At 42.7% G+C, this 16,874-nt stretch overlaps 1 protein-coding gene and 1 long non-coding RNA gene across 10 annotated transcripts in view; one reads left to right on the top strand and one right to left on the bottom strand.

Moving 5' to 3' along the window:
* The window catches only part of ADGRL3 (adhesion G protein-coupled receptor L3), a 777,598-nt gene that overhangs the window by 17,071 nt on the left and 743,653 nt on the right, over positions 1 to 16,874 (top strand). The window lies entirely within an intron of this gene.
* Positions 1 to 16,874, bottom strand: part of LOC144818801 (uncharacterized) — a 136,119-nt gene that overhangs the window by 111,277 nt on the left and 7,968 nt on the right. The window lies entirely within an intron of this gene.

The raw sequence follows: 16,874 nt of genomic DNA, 5'->3' as shown, positions 1-16,874 counted from the left end.
CTAACTATATATGGAATTTCAATGGTTTTGTGTGAGTAAAATAAGGTTTTTTAAATGCTAATTCCTAACTATATATGGTCTATAACCTATGGTTTTTTCAGTGAATTTTCAAGGTTTTGTAAATGCTAATTCCTAACTATATATGGTCTATAACCTATGGTTTTTTCAGTGAATATAGATATATATATATATAGATATAGATATGGTAAGATTTTTTACTAAGTTTATAACTTCACCACACATGCCTTTGCGTTGTAAAGGCATGCGTGGTAAAGTTATATGAGGGGTAAAAGATTGCGGAGTGATGGTATTGCGGAGTATTTGCACCTGCGATGTTAAAAATGTGGAGTCATGGTATGCGGGAAAATAGTTTGCGGAATAACGTCACATATTCATGTAGTATAACATAATTTAAAAACAATTCAAGACAAATTAAAATCATGTTAAAAACATTCAAAAAACATTCATTCTAAGAATAATGTTAGCTCCTGGTGTGTAGGACACGGCATATTCTTAAAGCTGAGAGATTGTATCAAGATGTTCCAAGCTCTATCAGCCCCGTCAGCACAGTACCATGACCTGAGAACTCCCGATTAAGTCCGTAGAGAGCCCATCCATTTACCTTGCAGGGGCCCCCCTTAAGTTTTGTAATGCTACTGTCTCAGAGAGGGAACCTCTTGGGGAAGGGGGGCTTTAAGTTTGTTTTTTTACCTTTTCTACTAGCATTACTCGTAAGTATTTTCATCTGACTTCCTCTAAGAATATGGTGCCACCTCATTGTGAGGCTAAACACTGCTTCTAATGATTATACTACATTGTGCAAACAGTAGGTACCGTCAAATGCTTCCCATCCGCCTCCACCCGCTCCTACGTATCTCCTGCAAGGCTACCTTACTTCCTTGTTTTAATTTCTAATGGCTTAGAAGCAAGCTTGCTTAGGCACACATTGCTCTTCTCCCTTCTTAAGTCCTACAGTCTGCTTTGGAGATTGGAACTGACCACTTTGTATTAGGTCTCAGTTGCCAGCACAGTGTCTGGAATTCTTACTGTTACTGAGTCTCAAAAATATGCACATAGAGTGGGCATTTGCTCTGCCCAGAGGAATATTTCTCTTTCCCCTCATGCCATTGGCTGTTTGTTGCATCATTCTGTGTTCTATAAAGTGTTTCAATTGGATTGCACAAGGAATTATTTTACATCTGAAAAGTACACTCAATGACCACAGTATTTGTGACATTCAATACTTTATATTCTGTATCTATTCTACACAATACACAATCCTACATTTTCCACAGCATTGTCCAAGCCAATATGTGTTACAATTGTGCGCTAAGCTACATTTGTGCATACACGTGCTTACATATGCTAGCACATCAAAGCTTGCCTTGGTGGCTTAGCCATTTTTTTTATAATTTGCTATTATTCTTCCATAGGGACATACATCCCAGTCAAATCACTTCACCTTGTAGTTGAACAATACCTTCTTTCTGGCTCCATAATAATAATGACTATTTATATAGGGCACAAATGATTTGATTGTTGGTGCTTAAATAGGTGTTATTAATCAGCTCAGTGGTAATCAGCCAATCCGCCTCTGAAGGAAGACAGATTGAGCATTCCTTACTTGGATCCAAACGTATGATTGGCATTTCACTGGGCATTCCCTCCCCCTGCAGAAGAACACATTGTCTCTCCTTGAAATGTGTTATGTTATCGAGGTACACTTTTTGGCCTTTGACTGCTAACATTCTGGATTGTGCCCAAGCACCTTGGCTGTTTTGTTTCTCCTGGAAGACTCTATTTGCAGGTTTTTTGTCCAAGCAAGATTTGCATGTTTGCATTTTCTCAAGTTCACATTCTTTTTCAGTGATCTCAGATAATGTATCATTGAGTCGAAGCCACTCCGGTTGCATGCAGCGTTTACCAAGGACACGGGTAGAGGGAAGGATGTCAGGGACAGAGCGAAGAATATTCAAATCAGCGTGTCAGGTGTCACTGACGTGGGAGATGCAGTAATGAAATGTCACCTAAAACGCATATTCCTTTTAATGAAATTCTGCTCATATCTAGAAAAAATATCATAGTTCTATTGGACAAATATCAAATTATAAAAAGTAATGTGGCATGATGCAGTAATACAGAAAAGGACTGTTTATGATAGAGGAGTGGCTTATACAGTTAATGGATGTACATTCCGGTAAAAGATGGACTAACAAACACAACGATGAGCAAGCACAGATATCGAAATTGTACATGTTCACTATAACGTTATTTTTAAAATATAAGAACTAAGGGCCTCATTTACAAAAAAAATGGGGTAGCGCTGCACCGCAAGCCACTTTGCCACGCCAAGATGCGTCGTTTTAAAAGCACAGGGATGCGCCGTATTCACAACAATGCTAACCCTGGGCATAGGACTACGCTATGCTCGTGGAGCGCGCGTAGTTCGCGCAACTATGCACTACGTGAATTGCACATAGCACAGTGCAAAAAACGCGTAGCGGGCATTTTTTGCTTGCTCGCGGCCCTCAATGTCAAGTTGGCGACCGCGATCAAGCAAAATAACATCCCAGCAAGACTTTTTCCTCGTTCGCAATCAGCAACATCAAGTGGCCGATCGCGAGCGTGGAAAATAAACCTCCCGGCGAGATTCTCAACGCAGGGAGGTCAGGTATCTCATTGCGAGTGGTCGCATATGCTCGCGACCGCTTGCGATGAGAAACTACCAGGCCCCGTTGAGAAAGCTGCAGCGCGAGTACAAATCTACTCGAACCACAAAACCACCACTTGCACTGTGCGAGATGCGGTTTGCAATGATTGCACAGTTCGGGCAAGCATCCGGCACTGTGCAATCAGTGCGAACAGCATTTTCCCTACCGCACTACACAGTTGGCATAGCTACGCGTAGCTTGGGTAGTGCGAAGTACACTTTGCGTAGCGCTACTTTGCAAACTACACCCAGGGTTAAGCAATACGGCGCATCCGTTTGCTTTCCCCTGCGCTGGCGCACTATTGGCTGCCACGCGTCAGCGCTGGCACCCTTGAGTCATGTTACAAGGGTGCCTGGGTTGCAGGGATGATTGGTTTTGTGCTGTAAAGGACACCTGCCTACACAAAAACAATAATTGATGGCATTTCCCTCTACTCTATGTGTCGTGCATTCAATGCAGCACACATAGAAAGAGGGAAATAAAAGTATTTCTCCTCGTTGTGCCACTCCCACGCCTCCCCTAGGGGGGAACATGATTCGGACGCATCTCCAGCTTTACAAAACTTAGTAAATCTGGGAATGTGTCAGGTTTCATGGATGTTACGTGGGAACACCCACAGCAACACCCATGGAATGCCCCTTTCACGCAGAGTAATGTGTGAAAGGAGCCTATGTTTACAAAGCCATGAAAAGTCACGCAGGATGACTTTACGTGGCCTTGTCAATATGGGCAGGCACACTGCGCCGCCGGAGCGTCAAAGAAAGTAATAAAACATACACACCATTCCTGTTGACATACATGTAGTGAACATGCGGCTGCAAAGGCCCAAGATTGTATTGTATTGGTTTAAGCCAGGACTGACCACAGTTGTTAATACAGTTTGCCATCCATATTCATAATATACCATTTTTGCCTGCTATATCTCATTAACAAATGCAGCCTCCACACCTGACAACAATCAACTTTTGCACTCTCGCAGCGGCAGCTTTTAATTGTCAAGGCAGAGCACAGCGGAGTTTACCTCACCTCACTTCCTGACCAGCGCTTTTAAGCCCACTCTTCGCCGCACCCGCTTCGCGGGTGCCGCTTCACAGGCTGCGGACACCGGACCAGCTGAGCATCTTTGTGTGGCGGTAAGGCGGCTGTGGGCGCGAGGCGTCAGCGGGGCTGCGAGCGTGCAGGGACTTCATTTCCCAGAAGTCCCTGCTAGACCGACGGAGAGCTTCCGGTCCGCTCTCCCTGCTGGCCCGCCCCCCACGCCCCCTATATTACATCATCCGCCTCCCGCAGCGCGGGACGCAGCCCGGGCGAAGACAGGGCAAAGACTGGGCCGTTTGAGGCCGTTCGAGGACGGCCGAGGACTGGACTGGCCTACTCTCTTTCGCCCATCTGGAAACGGCCAAACTGTGGGTGGAGCTGCTAGGAATTTCTAAAATTTATAGAAGGTTTTACTGGGTTAGGTTTTTAGGTTGTTATTGTTAATAAACATGTCAGTTAGGATAACCCGTAGTAAAACTGGCAAGGGAAACACTTCAATCAGTGGCCCTATGGATGACTTCATCACTCGTACTAACCTGGCCATTGATGAGGAAATTTCCAAATTACAGACTCGTGTTTCCCTTGAGTTGGCAGCTGCTAGAAGATTATCGGAGGTAATTACTACCTCAAAAAAATCTTCTCTGGGGTCTATCGCCACTGCTGTTACCCCGGAGCGACCTGCCACTTTTAAGTCACTAGTTTTGCAGGCAGAGGTCCACCAGGTTCCAACTCTACAGCTTGCTCCACAGGCTGTAGAGCTAACTGAAGATGCCGGTGATATTATTTCATCTGTATCGTCTCCTATGAAAAATGTTTCTTTTAACTTTTCTATTCCAGCATCTGTAAAATCCCTTGCTGATACGCAGGTCATTAGCTCTAATTTCCCTGACCCCGTAATTTTTAACTCATCCAGAACTAATCTAAATTTGGGTACTTTCCCGCAGAGGAAAAAGATCCCCCGGTATACCTACTATGGGAAAAGGGCAAGAGCCGGACAGAAACCAAAATTGCCCCCTATACAAAGTCCAAAAACAATTGGAGGGACTATTCCTAATGAACAGATACAACTAGAAGGTGCTAAGGGGATGTCAGAACCCGTCCAAACCATTAATATACCCCAAGAGGGGGGTCTAATTGCTGAGGGCCAGGAAGACAAGGAAGGGAAGGACGGGGAATTCATAGGCATAGTTTGGGAAACACTTAAGAAACTACTCTCCCCTCTTGCTCATAGACTCTCATCCATCGAAAACAGTCTGTTGGAGATGGAGAAAAGTATTATAGCCTTGGCTACTCTTGGCTTGAGAAGCCTAGAAAATCAGGGCATTGGGGTCGAGGATTCGATCTCACAGGTGTCCTCTTCTATTCCTCTACCTGTAATACCACTGGAACGTCCAGTTCCGAAACCACGTACAGTGGGTGTGAATCAAACTGTTGCATCTAAACCTGCTGTTCCCCCCCGGTCTTCTTGTATTATACCCACTACAAATTCTAATGTAGTCCCTTCTTCAAAACCACGGCCCACAGACTCTCGTCAACAGCATTCCCGGGGTACCTCTGTAAAGAACAATTTTAGAGGGGGTTATATTGATCTCCCCCCAGAGGCTAATGACTATGTGGTTGTTTTGACGGGTGTTTCTGAGCTTGAAAATGATCACCACGAGAACCATTGGTCCCTGAGGAACAAGACAATGCACTGGCTCAATATGAACCGTGCAATTCCTAACGGAAGAAAAAGCAGGGTGCTGATGGTTCGACGTGTTCCTTGGGTGGGCCCTACAAAGAAATCTGTGGTTGGAGATTGTGTAGTGGTGACCTTTGAGGACCCACATACAGCACGCTATATATGTTCCTGTCCCAACGGGGAAGGTTCTTATGTTATCCCTAGACTCTTGTCCTTTTTCTACCCCCCACCCCCTAAAAAAACCTTTGAATGATGGATGGTCACTGGTACAGCGTCATCCTTGGAGGACTTACTCCTCTAATTACCAAGATTCCTTTATGTGCTGGAATGGCCTACCCACCCAGAATAGGTTTGGTAGCCTCGAGGAGGTAGACTGACTTATAAGGCATCCAACGCCCAATGTAGAACTAATGGTCTCTGCAACTTTTATGGCAGGGCCTCTTGTAAGTCCTTCTATAATGACCGACTCCAATCATGGACATATGGAAAGCTATTCAACTCCGACACTAGCACAAACTGATAATGTTGAGGAATGTATAGTTGATAAGACTAGTTCTTTATCCAGGGTACTGATTTTGGACGCAGAATTAAGGTTAGACGATCCACAGCAAGATAGTGTAGCCCCCCCCTTGGTACCATCGGTTCCTAAAGTTGAATCTGATCCCCCCGGTACAGAGTCAACCCCACATTTGTTTTTCCTGTCATGGAATATCGCTGGAGTAGGCAAAAATCTGAGAGACCCAGAATGGGCAGATTATGTCGACACCAGCGACTTTTGCCTATTGCAAGAAACTTGGGCACTGGATATTCCACACAGGATGGGATACAAAACTTTTGGCATTAAGGCCACTCAGTCCGCTAGGGGAAGGCCATGCGGGGGATTGATCATATGGCTTAAAATTACTTTAGTCATAAGAGTTGATGTCATAGATACAGGAACCCCCGACATTCTGGCCTTAAAAATTAGATCAACTGAAGGGGGTGAATACTACATTATTAATGTCTATAATAGACCGATAGGGTATTCCAAAGTTTCGCCCACCTTGGAAATTTTGGATACCTTTTTAAAGAGGGTGGTGGGAGAAATCCCTGTAATATTAGGGGGTGATCTAAATTGCAACTTTGAACCGATCCTTGGGATTTCCGATGTTCTTCAAGAAGAAGACCAAGCATATAACATCCCCCAGCTTGACACCGTGAATTATGTCCCGTGTAGCACTCTGGCGGTTCAATTATTGAGGCTAACAGTTGATCATGGCCTCAGAGCGTGCAATGGTCGCCTTTCGTCAGATCTTATAAAACAACCTACCTTTGGGAAATCGAACAGTAGATTAGATTTTATTCTTGTTTCTTTGACTATTTGGCATTTTATGATTGATTTTAAAGTATCATCGAGGGTAGAGAGTGATCACTTTCCCCTGGAACTTTTTATTGATCCGCACATAATTAGAGACACTTACGACCTGGCAACATGTGAGGTGGTTACTGATGTCCAATGTGAGCAGGCACACATAATTAATAACAACAGACGTGCTTTAAAATGGCCACATCTTTTAAGGGAGGGTAAGACCTTGGCTGCAGTTTATTCATTGTTTAACAGCACTTTTTCACCTCTAGTAGGTCAATCTTTATCTATTGATAACTTTGATCATTTTGTTGAGTTACACAAAGGTTTCTTTGATGAATTGAGAGTTCATATGTCCAAACTGCCCAAGATGAATCAGCAAAATGTACGCGTGGGATGCCATGGGAAACTTTGGTATGACCATGCTTGTAAATTGGCTAAGAGGAACCTCCTTTATGCGATTAAAAACAAAACCCAAGATGATGTTAGACTCGCTAGGGAGGAGTACAAGCGAGTCCAAAGGGTAGCACAGAAAACATGGGAAGAGTCAATTTGGGCTGATATGTTGTCTGCTGCAAAACCTAATGATAACGTTGGCTTTTGGAGGTTGGTTGCAAATGGGGGCCATGCCGGTAGACCTGTGAGGGACTCGTTCATTGATGAAATGACATGGGTGACGCACTTTTCCAATTTGTATAAACCATATGATGACGGTAAGGAAGAGGAGCGCCCATGTCCACTACCACTACCTGTGTGTCTTGATTTTACTTTGGAAGAAACATATAGGGCCATCAATGAACTTAAACATAACAAAGCCCCTGGGCCAGACAAAATATCGGGTGACCTCTATAAACATGTACCTGAAGTTTGGGCACCCTATATTAATCGTTTGTTTAATGCTCTGTCCATTAATTGTAGTTTTCCTGATAGTTGGCGTGCAGCAGAAGTTGTTCCCATTTTTAAAAAGGGAATAAGGTCTGTTCCCTCTAATTACAGACCTATTAGTTTAATGGACACTCTGCAAAAACTTTATGCCAAGCATCTGCTTTTCAGGATAAATGACTGGTTGGAGGACTCGGCCATACTTTCCAAATTTCAGGCAGGCTTTAGGTCTAAGACTAGCACGATAGACCAGGTCTTTAGATTTTGTTGTCTGATTTGGAAGTATGTTTACATTCGGAAAGGACACCTGTATGTAGCCTTTATCGATTTGAGGGCGGCATTCGACCTTGTTCCTCGCAATCTGCTATGGAAATCATTAAACATAGCCGGTCTGCCAGACAGCCTTTTGGTCCACATTATTGAATTGCATGCTAGAAATCACGCAAATATCAGATGGGGTCCGAAAGGTGAACTGACGCGTGATATCCCGATCAAGCGTGGTGTCCGACAGGGATGCGTCCTGGCCCCAACTCTATTTTCTATTTTTGTTAATGATGTGCCTGATTATCTCAACACTTGCAATAACGATTCACCACAACTGAATGGAGAGAGAGTGCCTGCGTTGCTCTTCGCGGATGATACCATCTTAATATCCCAAACCAAGAAGGGCCTCCAGGCACTCTTAAACTCCTTCAGCAGTTACTGTGAGACTAAAGGGCTAGAAATAAATATTGACAAAACAAAATGTATGGCTTTAAATCCTATTAGACCGGATAGAGGGAACCTGACCCTGAATGGGGAAACTTTAGGTACTGTAGAGAATTTTACTTATTTGGGGGTGGTACTTGACTCAAAGTTGACATGGAAAGCGCAAATCGAAAAAAGTAAGGTGTCATATGCCCATAATGCAAAACCTATAATCTGTAGATTGAATGCTAGTACAAGTAAAAGTGTAACTCCCGTACTTGAACTTTTTAAATTTAAAATTCAATCCGCAGCTTTATATGGGGCTGAGATATGGGGTCCTTGGGCCAGGGAGAGTTTCCAAGGGCTCGATAACAAATTTATGAGATCGATTGTAAAGGTCCCAACCAGCACACCTTTAATACCTCTTCATCTCGATTTGAACTTTAAACGAACCGACCACCTAGCTATTATAAGACCGTTAATGTTCTGGATTAGGATTTGGTCCACTCCGGAACTGGTAGATTACAGAAATGGTCTCCAAGAAGTATTGAATCTGGACTCCTTCAATTCCATTCGGTGGTTCGGGCATGTTAAAAAATGGTTTAACAATCTGGGGTTGAGTTCCTTCTGGGAAAACCCAGAGAATTTACCAGCTCTTGCCAAAAACACAGTAAAAAGAGCATACTGGTGTTTCATGAATGACAGATATATTCATGATAGTAGAACCGGCACCCTAACCAATCATTTTTTAACTTTTAAAACTGAACCATGTTTTGAATCGTTTTTGGACGAAATAGAGCCTCCCCTTGCTAAGACTCTCTTCCTGAAGTTCAGGTATGGGAACCTCATGCTGAAATCTAATACTGAGCGTTGGACAAATAAAAAACTGAATTGTCCTAATAATATAAGTGAGAGATGCCCTATGTGCTCAGATATATGTAAGGAGAATGAGGTGCATATGTTATTCATATGCAAAGCATACCAGAAAGCTCGAAAAAAATGGCTCAAACCAATGTGTGCTCTTTTAGGCACTAGATCTTGTTATATAGCATACAGGATCCTAAAAACTAATACTGCACAGTTTATCGTATTCAGTATCAGTAGGTTTCTTCATTCAGTTTTTATTGTCCGAAAGAAAATGGGACAGGTACTTAGAAGATGGATAGATTCTAAATAGTGAATTCTGCTGTTAAAACTGTATTTGCCTGCTGAATGAATTATGTCCTTGATTTAATTGGTGAGAATTAACTTTACACCTTATTACTGTAATTATCGTTTTAATTGATCTTACACATGTATTATGTTCTAAATGTATGAGTTAATGAATGTATTTATGTGTGTCTTTTATGGCCGTTGGCCGAAATAAAGAAATAAATAATAATTAACAAATGTGACCATGCTTCAGAAAACATGCCAAAGAGTTGTATATTGTGTACTAAATGTCTGAACACCATTCAGAAACCTTTCATCAGTATCTACTTGTAGAAATCAGCATATTGGGCGTTTTAGCAAATTAACAATTGCTCTGGATTAACTTGCATATAGCAGGTCATGCTTAATGGACAGAACGTTCCTCATTCCATATGTGACGCCTTCCATGGTTGGTGGTCATTCTGAGCTGGGCTTAATTTGTGCCAGCCTGTGATGGACTTCGCCACTTATTTGTGTGACAGGAAATGATTTATCATCATAAAACTTTGACCACGTGCAAGAAACTAAGGCCAGAAGAGGGTGAAAGAAGGAGGAAGAGAAAGATAGAAAAACAGTGCGAGAGAACGCAAGCGGAGATGAAACTGAAACTGAGTGAGGTAAAGAGAGAGGCTTTTAGGTTGGTGGAAGAAAGAATCATGCAGTGGAATCAGGAACAGTTAGCCATGGTATTTGGGATCCCTGACATTCAGCAGACCTGATGGTGGGTTCCCAAGAAAGGCTATGCACCCTGCAACTTTTTTTAAATGAAATACTGCCAGGCATCACTCAGGTGATAGTCCACTGCCCCCTGAGCTTCTCTGTGGCCTGCTCGTCTCCATTACAGATGGTGTCTTTTACCCACTTGTTGACTGTGACGACAGAGCTGCTGCTAAGGATCCTAGACGAAACCAGACAAAAGTCAACGCAGAGCACTGCACTGTGCTTCGCCGCTGTCCTAATGTGAGCATTTGGCCGGCTTTCCTTTTTTTCTAATTAATCTTATCTGTGTCCCGCGAATTTTCGAGTAATTACTTCCCCTCTGACTTAAGTTGAATTAGCTGCTTCCACTTCACTGGCTCCAGGCCCTGGATTTAAGCCTCGAATGGCACTGAAATACTTTTAAGCCTTTAGCAGAGTTATATCTCTGCGAGGGTGGTAGTGTGGCTACTACAATGGACTCCACCCAAAAGGGTTTTAGAGCGCAGTAGAGCGCAAGTGTGAAATACAAGACAAGAAAGTCGAACATGCATTGACTGTGGTGGCAAACAGGGTTTAAACACAACACAGAACTGGTCTTAGTGTTTACAGAGGTAGGGGAAATGAAAGCCCCTGAATGTAAGCATGTACTGAGTGAGAAATAGCAGCTCATCATTAAATTGGCCCCAGCACAGGGGCCTTCCAAGGCAATAAACCGAAACCAAAATTTGTAGGATAAGTAAAATGTTGGCAAATTAAAAGTAAACATATTATAGGTGACAGCCACATGCCATCTTCACAGAACACATACTAGAAGCAATACATGGGTATTTTAAACCAAGAATTGTTTCATTTCAAAGTATTTTAGCTCTAAAGCTATCCAGGTCTCCAGGTCTGTATAGAAGTATCAACATTTTAGTTCAACCTGCATATATGTTATGTTTCTGTGGTGTAACAATAGGGTGATATCACACAGGGAGCAGCAATAAACTATCCCTTTTGTCGATACGCTGTTCCGCTGTGACGGTAATACCCATTCCACTGCATCTGATGCATGGGGTTGCGGGTGCACATTCATGGCTCATAATCAGCTGCATTTCCTATGACAATTCTCTCAACATCCATTCGCTTGATGTATTTTGTCTTTGCTGGTTTGTTTGAACAAACACATTTTGCAGCTTGGCTTGTAGCAAGCTGAGATAATTGGGTAGATTCTTGGCAGTCGGCGGAGACAGTCAAAAGAAAAGTGAATTGTGGCAGGATATGCCTCCATACTTCATAACACTCTCATCTCAGGCTCAGCGGGAAGATGCGGGTGCATCGAGCAGCCCTATGGTGACATAGTTTGATGAAAAGAAAGGATATTATGTACATGATTCCAGTATCTTTAATGGAAAGGTGAATGATTGATGGGTGTTGATGCTAGTTGGGTTAGTGAACATACTCTTTTTCTATTCGTTTGGAATTAGCTTCCTTAATTTGCGCCTGTGGACACAACACAAATTTTTAGGGTTTTCATCATGTTATGTTAAAATTTTATAAAGCACAACAGCTGCCCCAGCTAAGAGGCGTCCCGGCTCTAAGCAGCAAGAGAATAGCATGCACAAAAACACAGGAGGCCTATAAGGCGGGAAAAATAAGTGTTTAATGGCCTTCCTAAAGTGAAGATAATTAGTGAGTACTCGAATGTGGGCCGGCAGAGTTCCACAGAATGGCAGCTCTATTACGAAAGGAGCGCCAGCCGGCAGGGACCCTTCTTACCCAGGGGATCACTACCAGACATTGTCCCATGGATCGAAGTGATCATGTGGGAATATAAGGTAAAAGGAGATCCGTCAAAATTTGAGGGGATGCCAGTTTCAGAATTTTATAAGCTATTCACAGTGCCTTAAACTGAATTCGCCTGGTAACAGGCAGCCAGTGGAGGCGACGGATGGCACTGGTCACTGCAGATGGCCCAAAAGAAATCTTGCGGCTGCGTTCTGGACTCTCTGTATTTCAGATTTATTAGCTTCCAGATACAGTGAGCAAGCATAATCCAACCTAGACAAAATCAAGGCCTGAATAATGATCTGCCGAGTCGTGGCATTGAAGAAGGCCAGGATAGGTTTGAGCTAGCGCAACAAACCAAAACAGGTTCCCGCCACCTTTTTAGTCTGAGTCTGAAAATTGAGTGATGTGTCCATCCAGACCCCCAGGTTCTTTACTACAGGCTTAGGGATGGGAGCCTTACCCAAACCCTAGGGCCACCACAGCTCGCTCCAGCAATCATGGTTCCCTCCCACCAACAGCACTTCAGACTTGTTGGTATTCAGTTGGAGACAGTTGGTGGTTATCCACTCGGCAACCGCCGAGAGGTCGCCCTGAAATTTCCTGGCGTCCTGCTCGGGGTCACTCGAAAGAGCCACCACCAACTGAGTGTCATCAGCGTAAGAGACCATGGTCAACCCTCTGCTCCTGGCTACACCCGCCAGGGGTTGGACATAGACTTTGACCCAGAGCAAAACAGAGAAAGCCAGGTAAGGGAGTAAAAAGGCACGTAAGGGAGAAAGTTAGGATCAAGAGAAGAATTACACAAAGTGACAAAGGAAGAAAGACGGTAGGAAAAGGAAGTACGAAAAAGAAAGTGCAAGATTGAGATCAAAAGAGTGGAACTGGGGGACGGTGGAAGAGGCATAATGTGGAATCAAGACCGGACAGCTTTGGAACGCAGCAATACCACCATGTGGCAGTCTTAGCTACAATCTTTTTTTCTTTTTTACAAATTAAACATTGATTATTGTTGCCACTGCATGCCGATGGAGCTGATCCTAGGGTTTATGTGTTAAGTCTAGGTGAGGACGTAATTGTGACAAAGAGAACTCTGTAAACAATCAAGGGAGGAACCAAATGCGTTTTAAGGCTTGGGCAAAGTGGGCTCTGGCTCAGGGCCCCAGCCTCTCAGAGGGACCCCTGATAGAGTCAACTCTGTTCCTCAGAGAGTCTTGCCATGATGACAGATTGTTTAAAATACCGTTATCCTTTAATTTATTTTTAAAGACGGTGATGTGTGAGTCTAATACAGATATTTTGCAGAGAAATGTTGTGTTTATTTTTCATTCGACATTCATAAAAAAAGGTTTCTTTTAGATCTCAATAGGACCAAACATATGCGAAACGGTAGAGTGTCACAGATATTAGTAATATTAGTGAACTGCTGATGTGTTACAATATTGAAAACATACTTCACTATCCCTGAATATAGATGTAAGCGCATTTAGAATTTTGTCAATTGGGCCTGTATACTATCAGTGACCTGGCCGAAGAGGGCATGAAAGAGCTGAAATAGAATGATAAATTGAAACCTGTTCTGAACAGGGGGAGGGCAAAATAGGTTTGGCCCAAGGCCCCCAAAATCTTGGGCAGGACTGTTTAAATATTTACAGGTGGAGTCTTGCATAGAATGTAAACCTAGAACTTTCTTTGCAGTAGGGAAATGTGTCTCCTATCCAATGCTTATTAGATTACGGAGGAGACCCTAAGGCATTCTGTAGCCTCAGCGTTAATCTCATAATTCATGCATTTGTCACATAATCCATCATTTGTTGCATATTTCACAGATTTATACAAAAATTTCTAGTTTAAATAGATTAAAATTTACATTAAAAAGTAACACATTTGGTGAGACACTGGCAGGCCAGTCGTTAAGGTTAACTGGTCTTCTTACATCTGCTGAACGCTAAATCTCGGTCTTAAACAAGTACTAATGAGGTGAAACATCTGCTTAGCCACTATTAATCTACGTAACGTCGTAAAACAATGCTGCCACAGACAGAAAGTGCCATATGATGCTCTATGATTGTCTTTTTGTGCTCTATAACTTTGTGAACTCGACCTCTTAATTTGCCCCTATATTGGCACATAAGTCCAGTTTTCCTGAAGAAGAGACATGACACTGAGAGTGTACTGCTTTTCAGGGGGCTTGTGTCTCTTGGGACACTGTCTGTCCTGGGGCCCTGTGGCTCAGGTGGTCTCTGTGATATGTAAGTAGTGTATTCTGACGTGGCAGGGCAGTGGCTTGTGGTCCCTGTAAGCCAGGTCAGGCTGTAAACTAGGAAGGTGTGACTCGCATGCGTACTGACTGTAGTTGAGAGAACTTTCTACTGAAGTTCTTCAAAGGTAACTTATCTCGCAAACATGCATGAACAATCATTTCATTGCTATCACTGGGTGAGAAAAAACATCTAAATACAATATTCCACAACTATATTCCCTGAAATGATAAAACTAGCACAAAATATAAAAGAACTCAATATACATTGCATCCATTTATCATGCAGTTCTGTTGATTACACTGAGGACACACAGTATTGCCCACAACTTTTTCAGCTCCTCTGAGCTTTTAGTATCCACAACTATCTTTTTTAGGTCCTGCTTTACAGTGAACTTTGATGTCAGCAGCATGTGATCAAGAACATAGAATGTTTTATTTCTACCTGCTTCTGTTTGAGGTGGATGGTTCCAGCTGCTTACCCTCTTGAGCTGTATCTTCACGCTCTATTGTCATCTGTGATCTCTGTCCCTCTAATAATGTGGGCTCTTCTCCTAAAGAGGCTCAGTAGTGATAATCAGGGGCAAATCAATGAATGGTGGTCTATATCCTGGCATGTCCAGTTTAGGTCAAGGAATGCCAGATCCATGCACGCCAGAGTTACAAAATATCACATAAAATCTACAAACAGTGAATCTTACTGAAATTCATGTACAAGTCTATTTGTTATCCTGAGTATGGAAATGGGGGCCATCTACCCTGGGACTACATTAGACGCCATTAGCGTATGGTAATGTACTCCTCACCGTGAGTCTCATCCATTGAAGAAAGACAACCATGTAAATCGTCAAGAACTGACCCACTGAGAAAAATCCTATGAAACATTTAAGCTGTATCTGTGTATAGAACTAACTGACTGTATCAGTACATGATCAGCATAGGTTTGGTAACCAGGTTTCTACAGGGCACACACTATCAGCAATGTAAACACAGAAAGTATATTTTGATGCTAATCAATCCATCAGCAACTAAAATGATCAATTTTTGTACATCAGAGTTCTGAACATTTACCACTAAGCATCATGTTTCAGTTTCAAAGTACAGCCTGAGTACCCAGCTACAGAAGAATTGAAATTACCACAAGAGCTGACTGAATAGGTGGTAGTGGTAGATAATATGCAAAATTATCCCTTATGCAATTCTACCGTACTTCCGGTAACAACTTGTGATAAATCTGCTAGTTTGAAGGTTGTTAAAAAAACTCATACACTTGGCAGAAATATCATATAAAAATACCAGTATCTAAAAAAACAGGAAGTAAGCATTTGCCACCCACAATAAACATACAAAAGAGACTCTTCACCACTTGCATTATTATGCTGCATACAACTGATCTCTATACAACTGCTACAGTGCAAATCGTTGATGAAACGGTGACTTTTTCTGCATGTTCAGATGATTAGGTACTAAACTCTGCATTTTAGGCCGCATCCACCAAATCAAAGAATACGTTAGAGGAAATGAAGATCAAAATTTACTTTCAGCTGTATGCATTTCTAGGCACAAGCAGCTCTCTTGCATATAAAACCTCTCTGATCTTACTCAACTGGTTATTTCAGAGTTTGGCAGGAGGAACTCAAAATCCATCAATTACAGTTAACTACTAGGGAACAGATATTACTGACATGTTCTTTGAGTTCACCAGAAGCAGTGGTCCGTGTAGTAAAACATAGTGAAACTGCTGTCTAGAGAGTCCTTTAGCCCCCATCCTCAGCTTTAGCAGCAGTTCTGTGTAATATGAAATATTTGTGTATGGCTTCTTTGACTCTGAAGACAAGTTCATAAATAGGACGTCTGGCAGTGGGAGGACATGGCTGGAGAGATGCACCCACAGAGAGCAAACGTAAGGATGCATGCCGAGATTTTTGGAGAGGTGAATGCAGAGATTGATGGATGGAGAGGAGAAGGATGGAGGAATGATGGAGAGAAGTTTGGATTGAGTGAATGATGGAGACAGTGGATGGATGGAATGCTGGAGTAATGGATGGATGCAGAAATGGATACATGAAGAGGAGGGGGGAGGGATGATGGAGAGAAGGATGAATGAATGTAGATATGAGATAGACTGATGTGTGTAAAGAAGTAAGGGAAGGGGCTGGATAGTGACAAGAAAGCAGTGCTTAATTTGAGCCCGTGGTTTCCGGTGCTCTGCACTTAATTGTCAACAACGGCACTTATGACAGTCTACCACATGGTGGCGCTGTCTGCCTCAGTTATAGAGGAGCACAACAATAATTGTTCATTAACTAAATCTGCATTAACATGACTAATACCTGCTTCCCAAGTCATTCTTATAGCTTTGGGGGAAAGTAACAGTCTGAACTGTCACACTTGTAGGGGTGTGATGGTCAGTAGTTGTGTTGGTATGACATTGCCTGAGCTGGCTGGGACCTTTTACATGGGCTCAACCTCTTTTTTTTATATATACAAACTAAGCTCTGCAGGAATGTATGGATGCATGTATAAAGAGGAAGAAAAAAATAAGACAAAGACAGGTTGAGAGAAATAATGATAGCTAAAAAAGAAAAGTGGATGGAGAGTTGGTAGAATGGT

The sequence above is a fragment of the Lissotriton helveticus genome, chromosome 2_1 (genome assembly GCF_964261635.1).
Source record: "Lissotriton helveticus chromosome 2_1, aLisHel1.1, whole genome shotgun sequence".
Lineage (NCBI taxonomy): Eukaryota > Metazoa > Chordata > Amphibia > Caudata > Salamandridae > Lissotriton > Lissotriton helveticus.
The sequence above is the reverse complement of the archived record's forward strand: the minus strand, read 5'-3'. Positions and strand labels throughout refer to the sequence as shown.